At 44.9% G+C, this 22,398-nt stretch overlaps 2 long non-coding RNA genes across 2 annotated transcripts in view; one reads left to right on the top strand and one right to left on the bottom strand.

Annotated features, from left to right (window-relative positions):
• The window catches only part of LOC310697737, an 895,058-nt gene that overhangs the window by 178,761 nt on the left and 693,899 nt on the right, over positions 1–22,398 (top strand). The window lies entirely within an intron of this gene.
• Positions 1–22,398, bottom strand: part of LOC310697740 — an 873,530-nt gene that overhangs the window by 372,767 nt on the left and 478,365 nt on the right. The gene's annotated exons all lie outside the window — the stretch shown is intronic.

The following is a 22,398-nucleotide window of genomic DNA, read 5'->3' as shown; positions in this document are numbered from 1 at the left end:
GACGCAGAATCTCCCCCCACCCCACAGTAGGCAGGGCGTACACTCTGAGCTGTTTAACCCTGTAAGCTCAGGTTCTCCTCACACCCCCCTCTCGCCTTGCGCTACTGTGGGGCAAGTAAGTACAGAACCCACCCCAACTCCAAACCACCACAAAACTCCCCATGACGTTGGAAGCTTAAAGGTTTGGTAAATCCATCGGCCAAGTTATTGTGACTAGCACAATACTTCAGCCGTATCAAACCTGCCTGAACACTCTGACACACATTTTGGAAACATATGTCTAGATGCTTGGTTCTCGCCTTAAATTGCGCAGATTCAGCCAATTTCAAACAGGGCTGATTGTCTTCCCAAACCGTGATGGGCAAGCTACAATCCCCACAGATCTCTTGCACCAAGCATCTATAGAACTCCAGTTCCTGACACAAATCTGACAGTGTGCTGAATTCAGCCTCAGTAGAAGACAGCGCAATGAGACTTTGTTTCCGGGACTTCCACCCAATCAGTGACTTCCCAAACTTTATCACCAACCCAGACACAGATTTGCGGTCCTGCAGATTCGCCCAGTCACTGTCCGCAAAGCATGTGAGCTTCGCCTCACCTTCAGCTGACAGCTTGAGACTGAAGTCTTTGGTATGCTGCAGGTAACGTAGTACCCGCTTGATACCGTGCCAAGCACTCACGCTGGGCTTTGATGCTTCTCTACTTAGTAGCAAAGGCAATGTCTGGTCTGCTCCATTGGGACAGATACAACAGACTACCCAGAGCTGACTGAAAGAGCTCAGCATTCTCGAACTCAGCACTTTCTGCTTGCTGGCTATCTTTCATGAAACTCGCTTCCATGGGTGTCCGAACTCCTGCACAATCAGACATTCTGAACTTCTCAAGCAACTGCTCAATCTTGCCTTTCTGACTGAGCAAGAAGCTACCATCCTCAGTTCTCGCTATTTGCACGCCCAGGTAGATCTTTACTGCACCCATGTTCTTGAGCTGAAACCACTTCCCTAGCTCCTTGGCAAACTTCTGCACCTGTTTGTCTGCTTTTGCCACATAAATGATGTCATCAACGAAAAATAAAACCATTTCCTGTGAGTCTCCTGACCCTCTGAGGAACAGGCAACTGTCAGCAAGACTCTTCCTGAAACCTAGCTTCTCCAGGGCTTCATTCAGGAACAAGTTCCAATTCCTGGCCGATTGCTTCAGGCCGTAAATTGACTTGAGAAGTTTCCATACTGTACCTTGCTCATTGCCCTCAAACCATGGAGGAGGAAGCATGTACAGATCCTCTTGGAGGTCTGAGTTCAAGTAGGCTACATCCACATCAAAGTGATGCACCAGCAAACCTCTTTGCGCAGCAACGGCTAAGAGCAAGCGTAGAGATTCACTCCTAGAGGTGGGAGCATAAACGTCCGTATAATGCAACCCCCTTCACTGCGTGAATCCTCTCGCTACTAATCTGGCCTTGTACTGCGGTTCTCCAGTCGCTGTGGGTTTAAGACGGTAAGCCCAACGGCTACCCATGGCCTGTTTGCCCACCGGCAACTTCGTGAGGGAGAACATGCCTAGAGACTCCATTGAGTTCATCTCCTTCTGCATCGCCTCATGCCATTTCCTGGCTTCTTCCTGAGGCAGTTTCTGAACATCTTCAAAACTCTCGGGTTCACACTGTGCCATACCGACACATACACTACTGACTGCAAACCTTTTGGGAGGTTTCCCCTTTGTTGTCCGAGCTGAACGGAGCAACACTACTTCAGGAATCCCCTCTGACCCACTAGGGCCAGCCAGAACGTCCTTGGCATCAGAGAGTTCCCCCTCTGACTTACTGTGCCTTCTGGTCTTCTCAGCCGAACCTGTGGGAGAAGATGGAGCACTGCGTTGATCGATCTTCACAGCCTTGGGAGAAGTTCTCCCCTCTGCCTGCACTGGGTCTGGACTCTGTGCCTCAGCAGCAGGTTCCACCTCTTCCTCTTCTTCATCAACAGAGTCAAGCAGACTCTCTGACAGGATGTCAGGGTTCCCATGTATCCGTGTCCAGCCACTCTGCTCACAGAATTCAGCACTGTTGCTGAGCAGAATCCTGGACTGGTTCCCTGATGGATAAGCAAACCTCCACCCCTTGGTCCCTGGCTCATACCCACAGAAAATCATCTTCTGGGACCTAGGGCCACCCTTCTTGCGTTTGGCCTTTGGTATGAGGACCCAAGCCTCACAGCCAAAAACACGGAAGTAATGCACTTTGGGCTTCTTTCCGTGCAGCAGAAAGTAGGGTGTGTCACCTACCACTGAATTGAACGACCTGTTCAGAATAAAGTTGGCCGTTCACCAAGACTCCCCCCAAAAGCGCTGTGGGAGCCTGGCATCAAATAGCAACGCTGCGGACATCTCCTGCAGCGTTCTATTCCTGCGTTCCGTGACCCCATTCTGTTGGGGACTGTGTGGGGCAGTCAATCTGTGTTGAATCCCCTTCTTGCGGAAGAAACTTTGCAGCGCAGACCTGGTGAACTCCCCACCACGATCGCTCTGAAAGTTTTGCACCCGTGTGGAAAACTGTAGTTCCACTGCTGCAATCCAGTCTTTGATTAGTGGCGCAGCTTCACTTTTGTGTTTGAGCGTGAAGAGCCAGCCGTTGCGCGTGTGGTCATCAATCAGAACCAGCACAAATTTGGCTCCACCCATACTGGTCACAGACATCGGCCCACACAAGTCTGCATGAATTAACTGAAAAGCCCTAGTGGTCACCCTCTCAGACCTTGGGTATGTGCACATTTTCACCTTTGCGTGCTTGCATGCCCGACAATCAAGAAACTTTGCACATGATTTCATTTTGCACCCTTCAGTGCACTCTGGGATCTTCTTCACTGACCCCCAGGACACATGGGCCAGGCGTCGGTGCCAGAGGTGGGCACACACATCATGGACTGGTATGTTGGCACACTGTGCTTGAGCCACCTCCGTGTCATCTGGACCTGCAAAAGAAGCATCTAGTACAAACAACCTGTCTTTACATTCAACACTGACTAGTTGCTGTCCATTCTTAGAAATATAACACATATTATCCTCAAAACACACTCTGTAGTTCTCAGCAAGAAGGGCACTGACAGTTGCAATGCGCAGGACAGTCCTGGAACAACAAACGCCTGTATCGAATCCTGTAAAAAAGAACAAAACAGTGAGTCAGCCTGCGTGAGAGCATGTTTAGTCCCATCTGCTAAACAGACAGTCTTTCCAGAAGTTACAGAGGTGAAGTTCTCCAGGAATCCACTAGATGGCACGAGATGATGGGAAGCACCTGAGTCAATCACAAAAGTCAGCACAGCGTCCTGTTGACAACTCTTAACTGCTGCCATAGAGGGTGCTAAATGTTTATGTTCAGTGTCTCTGCCAGCTGCCTTTGGCTTTCCTTTCCCACGCTTTGAAGAAGAGCCCTTTATCTGGTTGCTACGGGAGACGGCCTTCGGCTGTTCCTGTGCCTCCACTGGACATTCTCTCACAAGATGGGAGGGGGAGCCACAGCAATAACAGCGAAGGGAAGCAAAAACTCTCACAACCTCTTCTTCAGCCATTCCTTTGTTCCTTTCACCCCCACCTTTGGGTGCACAGCCTGGGCCTGCACGCTCCCCAGCACTCTGGTTGTGGGCCTCTACATCACGTGGCCTCTCGGAGACAAAGCAGCTACTCCCAGCTGTAACTTCAGGAACGTGGCCAGCAGCCCCCACCGGGCCCTCAGCTTTCCCACGGCCCTCGGCTTCCTCCCGGCCCTTGGCTCCTGCTGAGCTTTCACACAGACTCCTCAGCACCTGCCAGGCAGCCTGAGCCGATTTAACGCCCTCCAGGTGGGGCAACAGCAAAGCGTCCACACTTGCTTTCAACTTTGGGTAAATAATCCTGCGTCCAGTCAGGCTTCCCTGCGTGGCTCTGCTCGGGAGCTGACCTGGCAGGGGAGCAGAGTAGCAGCGGTCCTGCGTCCGTGTGAGATGAGGGATAAATCACGTCAGGAGACAGTTTGGTTCTTATCTCTAGAAGCGTTTATTTACAAAGCAGTAAATCCATCAGAAACCTCCGACATTCTCTGTGCTCCAAAAGCACACACGCAGCCTCTGAGCTGAGCTGCGTCTTAGGCAGAAGCGAAAGCAAGTCCGAACAGTGACACAGACTGTGACGCACTTCTCTGCGACAAGCTCCTCCCAGATACAGGACACCACGGAGTTTTAACCCTGTCAGTTCCAAACTCCACACCCCCTCTTGTCCTGCATCTGGGGACAATAGCCAACAATGCTTTCCCCATACACAGACCCTCACAGAACTCCTCGTGCTTCTGGAAGGTTAATGGTTTTGTGAAACCATCAGCGAGGTTCTTGGTTGAGGGACAGTATTTCAGAGCAACTAGCCCCTCATGAACGCTCTGACATACATTCCGGAAACGTATGTCCAAATGTTTGGTCCTCGCCTTGAATTGCCCCGTCTCGGCCAATTTGAGGCATGGTTGATTGTCTTTATGCACCACAACGGGTAGACAATTCTCTCCACAGATTTCCTCGACCAAACACATGCTATAGTAGTCCCAATCTTTAAGAGAGGCCACCCAAATGTACCCTCCAATTATAGGCCAATTAGCCTGCTCTCAATAATTGGGAAGCTGTATGCCCGATTCCTCAGTAGCAAACTGACAACTTTTCTAAATGAACATAACATACTATCTGAAGCCCAGGCAGCCTTTCGTGAGAACCATTCAACATCAGACCACTGTCTAATGCTGTCCTTCCTAGCTGAGAAGTATACCAGACCTCTACAGGGTAAACTCTTTGTGGCCTTCATGGATCTGAAATCAGAGTTTGACTCCATCCCCAGATCCCAGCTATGGTCCAAACTAAATCTGATTTTGCAGGACAAATGACTCCTCCTTCTTATAAAAGCCCTGTACAATGGAACCAAACTGCAGGTCCGATGCGGTCGACAGGGACAGTTATCAAACAGCATCGAGATGACGTGGGGGGTGAGACAGGGATGCATTTTGGCCCCCACATTGTTTTGTCTATTCTTAAATGACCTAGAAGAGAGCTAATGGACCCAGATGGACACCTTCCAAAAATAGGAATGAGAAGGACCCCCTTGTTGTTATATGCTGATGACGCGGCCATCATCTCACGTTCCAGACTGGGTTTGAATTATCTGCTGAGGAAATTTTTGGATTACTGTTCTGGAAATGGTTTATCCATTAATTATGAAAAATCTAAAATTTTAATTTTCGAAAGAAGCTTCTCCTGGTCTAAATGGGTGCTGGATGGCCATAACCTTGAACAGATCAAATACTTCAGTTATCCAGGGCTCACATTCCATCATACAGGATCTTGGAAGCACCACTGGCAAACCTCCCTTCAAAAGGCAGAGATCACAAAGCTAGCCATACTCAGATTCTTTTTCACAAAGGGTGGCAAATATGTTCCAGCACCCTTAAGGGTTTTCAACGCAAAACCCGTTTCCCAACTCCTGTAGGCTGCAAATGTCTGGCATAATGGGGACCTGCCAAAGCTAGATGGCTTTCAGGCAAAATTTCTACGATCTCTGCTGCAGGTACCCACCTGTGTCCCCAACTCCATACTTCTGTTAGAAGCTGATGAATGCCCAATTTCAACTAAAGCGTGGTGGGCTGCCCTAAAACATTGGCTCAGGATTTCAGTGTTTGATCTAGGGAAGGGTTTGTACCAACACCTGTCCAATGAGGAATTTGTCAGCAAATGGCAGAAAACCATGGCTACAAAAGCCACCTCTATTGGTCTGTCACCCCCCCAACTGTATTACCTGGGTTATGAAGGCGCCCCAAAGATGTTAAAGCAAAGATTATGGGATAATGCACACAGTGACTTGCGATCTCGATCACACACAGTCTGTAGTCTGCTGTCAGTAGGAGTACAATATGGGCATGTCTTTAAGTTAACATCTTACATTAAAAACCTGGCAGTACCAAACTATTGAAGGCTTTTTACCAAAGCCAGACTAAATGTCTTTCCTTCTGCAGTGTTGGATGGCAGGTTGAGAGGAGTTCCCTACCAGGACAGACTTTGCCCGTGTGCTCAAGACATCGATTCCATAAAACATATTTTGTTGCATTGTGCAAAATATGAGCAAGCCAGGGATGAAGTGATACTACCCTTGCTGGTACCTTTCCCGGGAAAATCAGAGGCTCACTATGTCAGCTTCCTATTGGAAGACCGGACAAATGCTAGAACATTAGCAGTGGCAAAGTTTTTATCAGTGGTTGCAAGAACAAATAATCCCTATTGTCAGGGAACTGCCATCGGGGCCAGAGGGAGAGGGAGGGCTCCAGAGGGATTCCGGAGAGCATCCCGGGAGGGAGAGAAGCAGCACATCTTCTGGGGAAGGAAATCAGCATAGCACCAGTGGAGAAGGGGGCAGATGGGGGAATCGGCGAGGTGGCTCCAAGACTCCTCGCCGGGGACCAGCAGGGAGAGCACGGGTCCTCCGATGCCCACACCCTCCCTGCGCAGAAAGCTTCCGCGCAGGGAAAGTAGGCGGAGACTAGGCGTCAAAGAGCTTCTTTGCTGGAAGAAGTTCAAGAAACGCCCACTGACGGATTCTGCCAGCGATTGAGGCAGCCACAGGCGAGTGGCTGCCCAGACAGAAAAGGTTCACTCAGGCAACCCAGCCAGGTGTGGCGCCGTTTTACACACGATCAACCCCTAGAACCATTACACCTATATTCTGAACAAAATGCTTGTTTAACCTGGAGGTAGACTGTATGAATTGTGTATTGCTTTGTAATGATTTGTTGGGTCTCTGGACCGTAATAAAGATTGATGATGAGTATCCATAGCCTTATCCTTCTCGGGCAATGTCTTTAATCCCCCTTTGAAGCCACTGAAGCTAGCTGCCATCTCTACACCTTGTAGCAAATGCCATTGTTTAACTATGACCTGTGGGAGTTGCAGTTCATCTCAACAAGTTAGGGCACCAGGTTAGAGAAGGATGCTCTATTGAATATCTTGTAACAGTTCCCCATTCCTCTCTCTGTGTGTGTGGTGTCTGCAGTGCTGTTTTGCATCCTAATCACAGCTCAATTTCCTGCTTTCTACCCACCCTGTCATTCCGTAATCCCAACTCCATATCATTTTCTGAGAAAGCCACTTTCAACATAAGGAGGAGGTGGTGTTGCGGGCGCATGCCCCCAACAATCACGCAGGGCGACCAAAGGAATCCTCGGGCCAATTGGCTGGCTCCGGGGGCGTGGCCTGGGGCATTTAAGGCCGGCACCCTTGCAGAGGATTCAGTTTGCTTCGGTTTGCTGGCTCATTGGGGAGTTTTTTCCTTTAGGTCCAGGATTTGCAGTACGGGATCTTCTTCTGTGTTTTTTGTGCTTTATTTTCAGGTTTATTTCAGGTCTTCGTTGTTCACAGCGCGCCGTGTGCCTGTTCTTTTGGCTCAAGAGCGCAGGTCGGCTCGGATCGCTTTAGGCAGTAAGGTGGTCGGCTTCTCACCACGCACCGCGCTGCTGCTCCATCGCCTCTCCCGGTGCTTCCCTGCGGCCGTGATTACTGCCTTTCCAGGGATTTATCGGACGTCGGCTCAGCAACTCTCGGGGGCATTTCTTTCAGCTGGGGGAGCGACCTTTGAGGCGCCGCAGCGGCTCGTCTCCATCACTGCAGTGATCCTTTTGCACCCACGCTCTTCTGAGGCTTTGCTATTTCCTAGAGCGGTCACAGGGAGTGGAGCCGCCATCGTGAGTCACTGCAGCACTCGCGTCAGGTTTGAGAACCCCAGGGGGCTGTGAGGGGTAGAATCGCTTTACTTTGCTTTATGTCGCCGTTAACCATCTTCTGCTCCCTATAGAGGGCCGCCAGGGGTTTCTCCTGTGCCCAGCCCCTCGTCTAGTATTTTAGCGTGTGGTTTTACGCAGCAGAGAGTATTTCGTCAGCTGGGAGAGCGATAGCTGGGAGTTACCGGAGTTGTGGGGGCCACGTGGGGTCGTCTTTAAATTCAGTTGGAGAACTCGCCCCGAGGGGGTGAAAGCCAGGCATTAGCCACGTGGTCTATCGGACCGCTGGTTTATCGGAGCTATTTACATCCGGACGCAAGAGCTGCTTGAAAAAATCCCTTTATTGTGTAGCGGTGCTGTTTGAATTACTTTTTAAGCGTCGTGTTGCCCTGGTAATGCTGGCGCGCTGGCGCCATCTTGTGTCAGTCACATGGCTCCTCTACGGGCGCCATTTTAGGATAGGCAACCAACTTGATTGTATCTAGTCCCGTAAGGGTACAATTGTATCCCTCTTGATAGTTATTCGGCTTTGTTACTTTGTGTGCTACCGGCGACACTTTCTTACACAGTTTACTACTTTACTGAGGCGGGGCGTTAATTCACCCTTTGGTTACTTTGCTTGTGGTGGCACAGCCTTTTGTTTCTATAGCCTTTTGGATTCGGCTCACTGCAAAAGGGGCTGATGGAGTCAGCTTACTGTAGGAGGGGCTGACTGCTCAAGCTTGATTTCCTGCAAGCGGCGTGGTTTAAATTCTGGGTGTGCCTTACAAAGGGAAATTTTCACTTGCAGTGGTGACTGCAGATCACATATTTCATTGCTCACCCCCTTTAAATTGCAGTACATTTCAATTCCTTAGTTTTTGCTTAGTTTGTTGGTACTGAGTTGGATATATATAATTAAATAATCCGCTAAATATTCCGGTAGGGCATTTGCACATAAGACTCAAATACATTGGGCTGATAGGTGATCAGTATTTGAAAGGTGTTCAGTAACTGGTGGCTTTAGGGGAAACAATTACTGTTCAGTCTGTTCTTAAGGTTATATAAACTGCATTAGAGGAAGCTTATATTAAAGTGCATTAGAGGAAGACTTAACATATTTGGTGGCCCTGGGGGCACGGGGGTCTTAGCTCGGTGACATAATCTGATCTCTGCAATTTATAAGGTCACTCAAGTTGTTCAATAATTCATTGGGGCTTATCTTAGAGGAAATAATTCACAGGGAAAATCCACAGTTCATAAGGCTTAATTAAAGTGTTTAATTCATAGGGCTCAATTACGCTGCATAAGTCTTTGCTTTTATTCTTGAATACTTACCTATAAAATTAAAGTGCATCATCCTCAGGGCTTATTCATAGTTAGGAACAGGTAGTTTTGTCCTTGGTAGCTGGGCATTTCGGGTGAAAATACCAGCTCTGCATTTTTCTTTGCTTGCATTGTGATTTGCCTTTGCATTTAATTTTGTCTTAGCATGGCTAACAGGGGTAATTCTCAGGCACCTCATGCAGTGCAAGGTGGTCCTCAAACTCCCACCATGCCTTGCATCCCTCAAGCCATAGCTCAATTATTTTCTGCTATCAAAACCTTTTATTTACAATGCAGGCCAGTGGCTTCCAGTGCTTCCACACCTGTGGCGGCCTCACAGGATTGTATCGCTTCTCGGCCTTTTGGCTAAGATCAAGTGTAGTGTAGTATTCCGGACACCCTTCCCAGTGAGCAGGCCCATTCGGGTCCATCAACTTCTGCCTCCAGTACAGTGCAATCCGGCAGCGGGTCAGGCAACCGGCCTCATACACCTTCCCAGTCTTCACATGCTCAGAAGTCAAAGTCCGGCGCCGCAAAAACCAGTGTTTCTGGTGCCAGCTCCAAATCAACAAGGCCTGGTCGCTCCACTACCAACCAGCAGGTAATCGTTATGCCTAGTATTTTTCAGGAATCACCATCTCAGCCCATTCCTTCGGAGGGCGCGTCAGGTTCTTCTTCAGAGGAAGAGGTACCTCCTCAGCAATCAACACCAGCATCCACTGACCCAGCCCCAGAGGTCAGTGGAATCCAAGGGGGAAAGAGAAAGGCTAAGAAGAAGCACATCTCTAAGAAGAGTAATAGAAGCGAGCCTTCTGATTCCGAAGACAAAACAGGTACCTCTTCATCAGATTATGATAGCGATGCCACCATGGAGAGCTATTGGGGTGAGGGTGAGGATTTGGCTGGGGTCCCACTTTGGGTGCACGAAAGAAGGGCCAATTCACACAGGAAAACATTTAACGGAACCTTGGAGTGGAAGGGGGGTGCACTGGTGGAAGATGTAAAAACTTCCACTAACGTGTCTACCGACTTCATCTTAGGTAATCACCTTTCTAAATGAAAGCGGACTAAGATACTCAATGGGGACTACATAGATATGTTTACATTGTTGCCACCAGCCAAAATGACAGGGAAAGGGGAAAAGAAGCGGTTTTATGGGAAAATAAGGTATAGGTCACACCAGGCGGAGCACACCTTTGAGAACTGGCTGGATGGGTTCCAGGTCTTCATGGGGATGGTTTCGGCATGTTACCCCAAACGTAGGATGCATATGGCTGCCTACATGGCCCATGTGAGAAGGGCCTGTACATTGGCTGGGGAGGCAGCTGCTTTAACGTATGAGGATTTTCGTAGAAACGCCTCCTTGCTGCCAACCACCCGCTGGGACCTGAGGGACCAGAACTATTGGATGGAGCACGTGGGTCCATACGTGGAAAAGAAAGCGCAGGACCCCGCTAAGTCCAGTAAGGTTGAAACTAAATGATGTAAGCAGTGTTGGGAGTATAACCAGGGAACTTGCCAGTGCCCAACGTGTAAGTACCTGCACGAATGTGAAAAGCGTTTGGGTAACCATCCTGCAACGGCATGCTATAAAGGTAAGCAGCCCTTTCGGGGTGGCAGGGGTCACCTCCATCAGGGAAACCGAGGTGCCCCCGGACCCTCCCAGGGCGCAGCAGGCAACCGCTACTAATTGGTCCCTTTCCCTAGCCTACTCGCCTATCAAACTACAACCCTTAAAAGTCCTCCTAGATTTATATCCAAATAGACAAGCCGCCCTTCTCCTATGGGAAGGGTTTTCCCGTGGTTTTAGAATTCCGGTCTCATTCTCAGCCAATTCCGGAAGCCCCCCAAATCAAAAGTCAGTGAAAGATAGGCCGAATATTGCCATGAAAAAAATACAGAAGGAAATATGGGCGGGGAGAGTAGCTGGTCCATTCTCGGAAACCCCCCCCCCCCCGAAAACCTGCACATTTCACCATTAGGCATCACGCCCAAAAAGGCCCCGGGTGAATTTCAGATGATTCATAACCTCTCTTACCCAAAGGGTAGCTCAGTTAACGATGCAATTCCTCAGGAACTGTGCTCAGTGAAATATGAATCCTTCGACCAAGCGGTAAAGCTTGTTCGCAGTTTTGGTAGGGGCGCCTTCCTAGCCAAATGCGACATTGAGTCTGCTTTTCGCCTTCTTCCAGTCCACCCCAAGGATTTCCGCTGGTTGGGTTTTAAATTTGAAGGGGCTTATTTCATAGATAAAGCCATGCCCATGGGATGCTCAGTTGCCTGTGCGACCTTCGAGACCTTTAGTACATTCTTAGATTGGGCTCTTAGATTTAAAACCGGTTCTGAGGGGGGTGGGGCATTATTTGGACGACTTTATTCTCGTCGCAAGTAATGCACACGATTGCATAGCACTGTTACAAGCTTTCATGTCCTTGGCCGAGGAGCTGGGTGTCCCTTTAGCAAACAATAAAACCGAGGGTCCGGTCACCACCATGAACTATCTGGGCATTGAACTGGGCACAATTGCACAAACATCTCGCCTCCCTGAGGATAAGTTAACCGCCCTGAAAGAACTTATTTCACAACTATTTTTTTTTATATAAGATATTTATTGCAATTTTTTAAAAAAACAACAAACAAACCACCAAACATATAAAATACCTTCACCGAACAGAAAGAAAAAGTCAAAGCAAAGTTAAGAAATAAACAAAGAATAAAAGAAAAATACATATAAAATACAATTGTTCATGAATCATATTTTCATAATCTTTGGACTTCCTCACATCATCCTTCCCTGCGTTCTCAGTCCCCTAATTATAGACAACAATTTATTACCTTATTTCAGTTCTTATTTTATAAATCTCAGATATTATGTCCCAAATTTTAAATAACTTTATCATTAATTAAACTGCTTGGTTTGAACATAGCGTTACTTCAAATTTCATCATTTCCTTAAACCTCGCTTATTCTCATATATCTTACAACAAAATTACTGCTGCCGTGTTGCTTTCAAACGTGCATTCTCCTAACATTAATACAGTTTATAGTGTTTTTGTAAATAGTCTTTAAATTTTTTCCAGTCCTCTTCCACGGTCTCTTCTCCCAGGTCCCGAATTCTGCCAGTCATTTCAGCCAGTTCCATGTAATCTATCAGTTGCGTCTGCCATTCTTCCAGTGTGGGTAAATTTTGGGTCTTCCAGTGCTTTGCGATGAGTATTCTTGCTGCTGTTGTTGCATACCTAAAAAAGGTTCTATCTTTCTTTAACACCCCTTGGCCGACAATGCCCAAAAGGAAGGCCTCTGGTTTCTTAAGGAAGGTATACTTAAATACCTTTTTTAACTCATTATAGATCATTTCCCAGAAAGCCTTAACCCTTGGGCACGTCCACCAGAGGTGAAAGAATGTTCCTTCAGTTCCTTTACACTTCCAACATTTGTTATCGGACAGATGATATATTTTTGCCAGCTTGACTGGGGTCATGTACCACCTGTATATCATTTTCTTTTTTTTATAATATTTTTTATTGCATTTTTTCCAGATAGAAATGAACAGCACAGAAAAACAAGGAAAACAAGAAAAGAAAAGAAAAAAGACAGATTATTTCCAGAGCTTGTTTCAATCCACCAACGGACTTCCCCACATCTCCCGCACAGTGCATTCTTAATAATAAATTTGTCAGCAAATTATAACCTTATTTCATGTGTTTCTTTTGTACTTTCAATTGCATTTTAAGTTTAAATTACTTATTATCCAAATTACTCAATAAACACATATATTATCCTTTTTTAAACATTTAAACATTGGTTCTTTCATTATTATTATCTAATTTCATATGTATTCCACTCTCATTGCTGGGGCTATCCTTCCAAATCGTACAAAATCCTATAATTCATATAACTTATAAAGTTTTTGCAAATAGTCCTTAAATTTCTTCCAGTCCTCCTCCATTGTTTCTTCTCCCAGATCTCGGATCCTGGCAGTCATCTCGGCCAACTCCATATAGTCAATCAATTGCGTTTGCCACTCTTCCAGTGTGGGCAAATCTTGAGTCTTCCAATATTTGGCGATAAGAATTCTTGCTGCTGTGGTTGCATACATAAAAAACGTTCTGTCCTTCTTTAACACCTTTTGGCCCATAATGCCCAAGAGAAAGGCCTCCGGTTTTTTTGGAAAGGTGTACTTAAACACCTTTTTTAGCTCGTTGTAGATCATTTCCCAGAAGGCCTTCACTCTTGGACAGGTCCACCAAAGGTGAAAGAATGTTCCTTCAGCCTCCTTACACTTCCAACATTTGTTATCAGACAAATGGTATATCTTAGCAAGCTTGACTGGGGTCATGTACCACCTGTATATCATTTTCATAATGTTTTCTTTCAAGGCATTACATGCCGTGAATTTCATACCGGTGGTCCATAACCTTTCCCAGTCTTCAAACATGATATTGTACCCAATGTCTTGAGCCCACTTTATCATGGCTGATTTAACTGTCTCATCCTGAGTATTCCATTTAAGCAGCAAGTTGTACATTCTCGATAATACCTTGGTCTTTGGTTCTAACAGCTCTGTCTCAAGTTTCGATTTTTCCACCTGGAATCCTATTTTTTTATCCAACTTAACAACCTCATTAATTTGGGCATAATGAAACCAATCTTGCACCTTGTCCTTTAATTTTTCAAAGCTCTGCAACCTCCAATTATCTCCAATGTTTTCTATTATTTCCCAATATTTCGGCCAACCGGCCTCCATATTGGGTTTTTTCCAAGCCTTGGCCTCTATTGGTGATAGCCACCTCGGAGTCTTACTTTCAAGTATGTCTTTGTATTTCATCCAGACCATAAAAATTGCTTTCCTGACAATATGGTTTTTGAACATTCCATGTGTTTTTGCCTTGCCGTACCACAAATACGCATGCCATCCTAACGAGTTGTTAAAACCTTCCAGGTCTAGGACATCTGTGTTCTCTAATAAGATCCAATCTTTCATCCAGCAGAAGGCTGCAGCTTCGTAGTATAACCTTAAGTCTGGCAGGGCAAACCCCCCTCTTTCTTTTGCATCAGTTAGTATTTTAAACTTTATTCGGGGCTTTTTGCCCTGCCAGACAAACTTTGAGATGTCCTTCTGCCACTTTCCAAAACATTCCACTCTGTCCACGATCTGCAAGGTTTGAAATAAAAACAACATCTTTGGCAAAACATTCATTTTTACAGCTGCAATTCGGCCCAGCAAGGAAAGGTTCAATCTTGACCAAATTTCTAAATCTTTCTTAACTTCTAACCAACATTTTTCATAGTTGTCTTTAAACAAATTCAAATTTTTAGACGTCAAGTTTACCCCCAGGTATTTCACTTTTTTAACCACAGTTAGCTCTGTTTCCTTCTGAAACCCCTCTGTTTCTAAAGGTGTCAAGTTTTTCCCCAAAACTTTAGTTTTTTGTTTATTCAACTTAAATCCTGCTACCCGACCAAATTCTTGAATCAGTTCTAAAACTCTTTTTGTACTAGATTCTGGCTCCTGTAATGTTAAAACTAAGTCATCTGCAAATGCTTTCAGTTTATATTGTTTCACTCCGACCCGTATCCCTTGTATTTGCCGGTCCCTCCTAATCATATTCAGCAGCACCTCCAGGACTGATATAAATAGTAGGGGGGATAGGGGGCACCCCTGGCGTATTCCTTTTTCAATATGGAACTCCTCTGTCACCACATTGTTCACTATCTTTTTTTTATATATATAAAAATTTTATTGCGTTTCTTTTCCATTAGTTCACAACATCTGTTACAAAACAGTGAACAAGAAACAAATTTTGTAAATAGACAGATATAAAAAGATAAGAAGAAAGAAGAAAGAAAAGAAGGGGGAAAAATTGAGTTTCATATTATCTTTCCAAAAAGTTACTCTCCTGTGGACCTCCTCACGTCCTCCCAACATTGCATTCTTTGAACTCACATTGTCAGCAATTTGTTACCTTATTTCACAACTTACTGTACCTTTCAGTTATTATGTAACCAATTTCAAAAAAAAAATTGTGGTTCAATTTTAGTACTTTTATAATAAACATAATATATTTGTTTCAAATTGTCTTATTTTCCTCTGTTATAACTTACTTTGTCATTTACCTAATCAAATTGCAGGAGCATAACATTTCCTAATCGTGCACATTCTTAACATTCAAACAACTTATAGTACTTTTGCAAATAGTCCTTGAATTTTTTCCAGTCCTCCTCAACTTTTTCTTCGTTCAGATCTCGGATTCTGCCAGTCATTTCTGCTAATTCCATATAGTCCATCATCTGCGTCTGCCAGTCCTCCAGTGTGGGTAAATCTTGTGTCTTCCAATGCTTTGCGATAAGAATTCTTGCTGCTGTAGTTGTATACATAAACAAGGTTCTATCCTTTTTTAACACCTTCCGGTCCACCATGCCCAGGAGGAAGGCCTCCGGTTTCTTGGGAAAGGTATATTTAAATACCTTTTTCAATTCATTGTATATCATTTCCCAGAAGGCCTTCACTTTCGGGCAGGTCCACCAGAGGTGAAAGAATGTCCCTTCTGCCTCCTTACATTTCCAGCATTTATTGTCAGACAGGTGGTATATCTTAGCTAGTTTGACTGGGGTCATGTACCACCGGTATACCATTTTCATAATGTTCTCTTTCAGGGCAGTACATGCCGTAAACTTCATACCGGTGTTCCACAACCTTTCCCAGTCCTCAGACATAATGTTATGTCCAACATCCTGTGCCCATTTTATCATAGCAGATTTAACTGTTTCATCCTGTGTATTCCATTTAAGCAGCAAGTTATACATTCTCGAAAGTACCTTGGTCTTTGGTTCTAGCAATTCCGTCTCCAATTTCGATTTTTCCACCTGAAAACCAACTTTTTTGTCCATTTTAAAAACCTCTTGAATTTGAGCATAATGTAGCCAGTCTCGCACCTTACTTTTTAGTTTATCCTGGCTCTGCAGCTTCCAATTATCTCCAGATCTCTCAATTAATTCCCAATATTTTGGCCAGTAGGCCTCCATATTGGGTCTTTTTTTTGGAGCCTTGGCTTCCATCGGTGATAACCACCTCGGGGTCTTACCTTCTAGTAAATCCTTATACTTCAACCAGACGGCAAAAATTGTTTTCCTGACAATATGGTTTTTGAACAGTTTATGAACTTTCGCCTTGTCATACCACAAATATGCATGCCAACCAAAGGCATTGTCAAACCCTTCCAGATCTAGGACATCAGTGTTCTCCAACAGAAACCAATCCTTCAACCAACAGAAGGCTGCAGCTTCATAGTACAACCTCAAGTCTGGCAGGGCAAACCCCCCTCTTTCTTTCGAGTCAGTTAGTATTTTAAATTTTATTCGGGGCTTTTTGCCCTGCCAGACAAACCTAGATATGTCCTTCTGCCACTTTCCAAAGCATTCCACTCTGTCCACGATCTGTAGGGTTTGAAACAAGAATAACATTTTCGGCAAGACACACATCTTTATAGCTGCAATTCGACCTGACAAGGTAAGTTTCAATCTTGACCAAATTTCCAAGTCCTTTTTAATTTCCAGCCAACATTTTTCATAATTATCTTTAAATAAATTCAGGTTTTTGGTGGACAAAAATACCCCCAGGTATTTCACTTTTTTAACCACACTTAATTCTGTTTCTTTCTGGTACCCATCTGTTTCTGTAGATGTCGAATTTTTAACCAAAACCTTAGTTTTTTGCTTGTTTAACTTAAATCCCGCCACCCGACCAAACTCCGAAATGAGTTCAAGCACTCTTTTTGTGCTAGATTCTGGCTCCTGTAATGTTAAAACTAGGTCATCTGCAAAAGCTTTCAGCTTATATTGTTTTACTCCGACCACCACATTGTTCACTATCAACTTAGCTTTTTGTTCTGAATAAATTGCTTCTATGCCATTTTCAAACCCCCGTCCCACTCCCATCCCTTCCAAGTTTTTCTTCATAAATTTCCAAGAAATGTTGTCAAAGGCCTTCTCTGCGTCGATAAAAATTAACACTGCTTTAGTGTTAATATTTGTTTGCAAAAGTTCCAGAATATCTATAATATTCCTAGTGTTGTCAAACAAATGCCTACCAGGGAGAAAGCCTGCTTGGTCCTTATGAATTACTTCATTTAAAACCTTTTTCAATCTACTTGCCAAAATGTCTGCAAATATTTTGTAATCCACATTTAGGAGTGAGATGGGACGGTAGTTCCTAAGTTGAGTCTTTTCAGTTTCCAGTTTAGGTATCAATGTGATGAAGGCTTCTTTCCACGTTTCCGGTGCCCTTCCTCCCCCCATAATCTGGTTACACACCTCCATTAGTGGTTGTATCAAATAGTCTTTCAACGTCCTATAATACTTGGAGGTAAGCCCATCTGGGCCTGGAGACTTGCCCAACTGCATATTCTGAATGGCATCCTCAATTTCCTGTTGTGTTATTTTACAGTTCAAGATTGATCTCTTCTCCTGAGATAATTCTGGTAAACCGTTGAGTTTCAAAAACTGATCCATCTCAGACACTTCCTCAGGCCCTTGTGTATACAACTTTTTAAAATATTTCTGGAAACACTTTCTAATTTCGCCTGGTTTCTGGATATTTTTCCCTTCCACCTCTAGATTGGTAACATAGTTCAGTTTCTGTCTTTTTTTCAACTGCCATGCCAGCAGTTTCCCACATTTATTCGCTGACTCAAAAGATCTTTGTCTCATTTGTTTAATTTTCCATTCCACTTCTTGATTTATCAGTTTCATATATTGTGACTGGTGGAATTTAATTTCTCGCAGAATCTCTTTTGATTTTGGTTTAGATCTCAATCTTTTCTCTCCGTCTCTTATCTTCTCTAATATTTTATCCTTTTTTCCATTCCAGAGTTTTTTCTTAATCGTATTTTGTTGTATCAGAAACCCTCTCATTACAGCTTTACTTGCGTCCCAGATCGTTCTTTTTTCAACCGAAGTGTTCAAGTTAATTTCAAAATAGTCCTTTAAAGTTTTTTGGGCCTTCTTTACAATCTCTTGATCTCTAAACAGGCTGTCATTCATTTTCCATCTAAAGGAGCCGGCTGGGGTAAATCTCACTTCCATTTTCAGGGCATTGTGGTCGGAGCAAGTCTTTGGGCAGATTTCCACTCTTATAGTCTTTGGTGCCAGCCCTCTAGTTGTCCAGATTTGGTCGATTCTTGTCCATGACAAGTGGGCCTCAGAAAAGAAAGTTCCTTCTTTACCTAGGGGGTTCCTTGTCCGCCAAATATCAATCAAGTCCATATTGTCTGCCAGTTCAAAAAAGGTTTTCGGTAGTCTGCCATCCTTGGTTAAATTTTGATTTTGTGACTTATCCATAAAGGTAGAGACCACCCCATTCATATCTCTCATCATAATGATGTTCAAGTAGTCCAGATAGTCCAATAATGTCTCATGCAGCCTCTTGTAAAATTCCGATTTCCCCTCATTTGGTGCGTAAATTCCTAATATCAAAACTTTTTCTCCTTGAGTTTGTATTTCAATCGCCAGGATTCTTCCTTGTTCATCTTTAAACAAAAATTTCGGTGCTAGGTTCTCCTTTGCGTAGATCACCACGCCTCTCTTTTTAACTCTATCTGATGAGATAAATTCTTGGCCTAGTCTTTTATTGATTAGCACTTTCCTGTGGAGCCTAGTCACATGTGTTTCTTGCAAACAAATTATATCCAAATGTTCTTTTTTCAAAATGTGGAAAATCCTTTTTCGTTTTTCCGGGGAATTTGCTCCATTAATATTCCAACTGTACAGCTGCAGAGACATCCTGTACCAATCTGTTGTTACTCTTTATGGGGTGTCCTCTTTTTTGTCCGGTTCCGAGGGAGAGGGTGTTGGTTCTATTCCAGGCTGTGGCGTAGGCCAAGGAACTGCTATTCCCTTCTGCAGATCCTCTCCGTGGTCGTGCAGGAACTTCTGGTTATCCTCTTTTGTTTTGATTTTAACCTTCTTTCCTTTGTAATTAAATGCCATTATATTTCTTCTGGAGGGATGCAAGTTACAGTTACATAGTTGTATCTTCCAATAGTGCCCCAATATAACAATGTAGCAATTTCAGGTATATTATTGTATCCGCAAAGACAGCTCTTCTCGCTGTCAGCCCGAGAACTGGTTTCTTATATTTTTAAAATCCACAGAGAGAGGAAAGTTCTCAATTTACATCGCCCCAATAATAAAAGAAAAAAGAAAACTTGCCTTTCCTTTCCGTTACCAAGTCCTCCAACGTACGATACTTCCAAGTTTATAATCTCTTTCCACTGCTTCCAGCTTGTCAGTTCTTTGCCTTTGATCTTTAAGCCTTGCCGGAAGACGGACTTCCTTTTTTTCGTCTCCCGCTTTCAGCCAATTTCAAAAGTTTGTAATCCAAAGTAGAGTAATTCTTACTCACGAGTAGATGGTTTAGAATCCAATATTTAAGGAAGAAAGGTCAGCGCTCATCAGCAGCAGCCGCGCGGCTTCGCTCCCGCAGAAAGAGCGATGAACTCACAGCACCGCTTCCCCTCCGCGCTTCCGGAGCCCCTTACGGGGTCCCTTCTTTGTTTTGGGGGTCGCTCCAGGTGCCCACCGAGTCCCACGGCCACGAGCTCACTCTGCCCGTGGTTTTTCTTGATGGGTCATCGCTGTGCCGCAGCGAACAACCCTTTTCTGCGGAGCTCCTCTTCACAGCGCGAAGAGGACCGCCATTGCTTAATTCGCGCCGCCTCCGGAAGTCCCACCTGTATATCATTTTCATAATGTTTTCTTTCAAGGCATTACATGCCGTGAACCTCACTCCGGTGGTCCATAACTTTTCCCAGTCAGCAAACATAATATTGTGCCCTATGTCCTGTGCCCATTTTATCATAGCTGATTTGACAGTTTCATCCTGAGTATTCCATTTCAACAGCAAGTTATACATTTTTGAAAGTACCTTAGTCTTAGATTCTAACAGTTCTGTTTCTAGTTTCGATTTTTCCACCTGGAAACCTGTTTTTTTATCTGCTTTAAAGACCTCCCTAATCTGAGCATAATGTAACCAATCTCGCACTTTGTCCTTTAGTTTCTCAAAACTCTGCAATCTCCAGGTATCCCCTTCTTTTTCTAGTATTTCCCAATATTTCAGCCAATTGGCCTCCATATTGAGTCTTTTCTGGGCCTTGGCTTCCATTGGTGACAACCACCTTGGGGTCTTTTTTTCTAGTAAGTCTTTGTATTTTGTCCAGACATTAAACACAGCTGTCAGGGAACTGCCATCGGAGGAACAGGTGGGGAAAGGGCTCACGGAGGCTGGGAGGGACTCAGCGGCTGAAGCAGGGACCAGCAGGGGGAGAGGTGAGTCTCTGGAGGAGAGTCTCACGGAGGCTGAGAGAGACTCAGCACCAAAAGCAGGAACTAGCAGGGTGAGAGGTGGATCTATGAGGGAAAGCGAGCAAGGGGGAGGGCTCAGGGACACGTCCAGCGAGAACAGTGGGGAGGTGTCTGAAGCTCCCATAGGGAGACCCATTCCTCGCCGGAAGCTGTCACGCCGCGAGTCCCGAAGACGTGTTTCCGTTAAGGAGCTTTTATGCTGGAAGCGCTTCCGAAAACAACCACTGTCGGAATCTGCAAGTGACTAGAGCAGACATGTCTGAGGAGCTCTGTCACAGACAGAGGTTTGTGGAGTTGCACAAACTCTGAGGGACTACGATTTTACGCACAAGCAGCTCATCATCCCATCACAACAGCCCTCCTGACAATATGGTTCTTAAAAGCCTTATGAATTTTTACCTTGTCATACCACAAATATGGATGCCATCCGAAAGCATTGTTAAACCCTTCCAGATCTAGGACATCAGTGTTCTCAAGAAGAAACCAATCTTTCAGCCAGCAGAAAGCTGCAGATTCATAATACAACCTCAAATCTGGCAGGGCAAACCCCCCTCTCTCCTTAGCATCAGTTAGTATTTTAAATTTTATTCGGGGCTTTTTGCCCTGACAGACAAATTTAGAAATGTCTCTCTGCCACTTTGTAAAACATTCAACTCTGTCCACAATCTGTAGGGTCTGAAACAGAAACAACATTTTTGGCAATACATTCATCTTTATCGCAGCAATTCGGCCCAACAAGGAAAGTTTTAGTCTTGACCAACTTTCTAAGTCCTTTTTAATTTCTGTCCAACACCTTTCATAGTTGTCCTTAAATAAATTCAGGTTTTGGGCAGTCATGTTAACCCCTAGGTATTTCACCTTTTTAACCACTTTTAGATCTGTCTCTTCCTGAAACCTTTCTGATTCCACAGTTGTCAAATTTTTTTCCAAAACCTTAGTCTTTTGCTTGTTTAATTTAAAACCCGCCACCCGACCAAACTCGTGAATCAATTCTAGAACCCTTTTCGTACTAGATTCTGGCTCCTGCAATGTCAAAACCAAGTCATCTGCGAAGGCTTTAAGTTTATACTGTTTGGCTCCGACCTGAATCCCTTCAACCAACCGGTCCCCTCTAATCATATTCAGGAGCACCTCCAGGACCCTTATTTCGCAACTATTGCCACTTAAGAAGATTACCCTCAAGCAGATCCAATTCCTCCTAGGTCACCTTAACTTCGCCTGTCATGTAGTTTCTCCAGGACACCCCTTTTGTGGGCATCTAGTGAGATTGTCAGCGGGCTTGAGGGCACCACACCATAGGGTGCGTCTTTCTAAGGCAGTCAAAGCAGATCTTGGGGTTTGGCTAGAATTTTTAGAAGAGTATAATGGCATTTCCCTGTGGCAAGATAGTATGTCACTGCAGGCAGATTTTCAGGTTCACTCAGACGCGGCGGGTTCCTCGGGGTTTGGCGTCTATTTTAGGGGTCAGTGGTGCGCACAGCAGTGGCCCTCAGGCTGGCATGGTAAGCCTATATTGCGTGATTTAACCTTAGAATTTTTTCCCATCGTGGTCGCAGTTCACTTATGGGCGGAACAGTTCAAAGACCGTCGGGTTTGCTTCTGGACGGATAATCAGGCAGTGGTATCAGTCTTAACTAAGCAATCTTCGTGTTCCCCTAGGGTGGCAGCTCTACTGCGGTCCTTTGTCCTTTCTTGCTTAAATCTAAATATGTATGTTTCAGCCAAATTTGTACCAGACATTAATAACAGCATTGCGGATGCTCTATCTCGTTTTCAGATGGATCGCTTCCGCTCGTTGGTGCCGAATGAGCAGCAATTGCCACAGCCATTTCCGGAGCACCTTTGGAGCCTTGGGAACGAGAAGTGCTAAAGGGAGTATTGGCATCAGTTGCCCCTTCAACCCTAAGGTCTTATAAAAAGGCGTGGTCAGACTTCACAGCATTCCGTAACAAAATGGGGGT

This window comes from Podarcis liolepis, assembly GCF_965112155.1.
Source record: "Podarcis liolepis genome assembly, chromosome: W".
Classification (NCBI taxonomy): Eukaryota; Metazoa; Chordata; class Lepidosauria; order Squamata; family Lacertidae; genus Podarcis; species Podarcis liolepis.
The sequence above is the reverse complement of the archived record's forward strand: the minus strand, read 5'-3'. Positions and strand labels throughout refer to the sequence as shown.